This window comes from Tupaia chinensis, unplaced genomic scaffold, assembly GCF_000334495.1.
Source record: "Tupaia chinensis unplaced genomic scaffold, TupChi_1.0 Scaffold139431_1, whole genome shotgun sequence".
In the NCBI taxonomy this organism is placed as follows: domain Eukaryota; kingdom Metazoa; phylum Chordata; class Mammalia; order Scandentia; family Tupaiidae; genus Tupaia; species Tupaia belangeri.
The window spans coordinates 629,168-629,870 of NW_006199316.1; positions in this window are offsets into that span (position 1 = coordinate 629,168).

Sequence of the window (703 nt, forward strand, 5' to 3'; positions counted from 1 at the left end):
TTTCTGCACAAATCTAAAAAAAAAAAAAAAAAAAGAAGTCACACACACACAGGGAGGATGGCCACACTACAATCCTTTCTCTTGCATTGTCCTCCTGGGATTTGGGGCACCCATGTTCACTCCTATGCCCCAAGTGATTTTCTTTCTTTTTCTTTCTTTCTTTCTTTCTTTCTTTCTTTCTTTCTTTCTTTCTTTCTTTTGGAAAGACTTTTGCTATACAGCACGTGCGCTCCCAGACAGAGAGAGACATAGAGACAGAAAGCGAGAAATCACCCCTCAGGGGGGATGGTCACGCCACAATCCCTTCTCCTCCATTCTCCTCTTGGGATCTTGGGCACGCACGCACACGCACCCGGCGTGAGTTCTAAGCCATCGGGTCCCGGACGCGAACCGTGGTAGACTACGTGGGAGTCCAGTGACATAGCCATTACGCTAACTGCTGGTTCCCCCAAGTGATTTTCAAGTCGCCAGGTTGGGAACTTGAACGATGGTCGACCATGTGGGTGTCCAACGTCTTAAGCACCACACCACCTGCTGGCCCTTCTACCACTTTTTTTTTTTTTTTTCCGTTTTCCAGCCGTTTTTGCCTTAGGGCGTGTGCACTGGTGTGTTGCGGGACAGAAATAGTGAGAGGGAAAATAAGACATCAGATGGTCACACGCAATTCCTTCTCCATTCTCCACCCAGGATCTTGGGCAGGAAT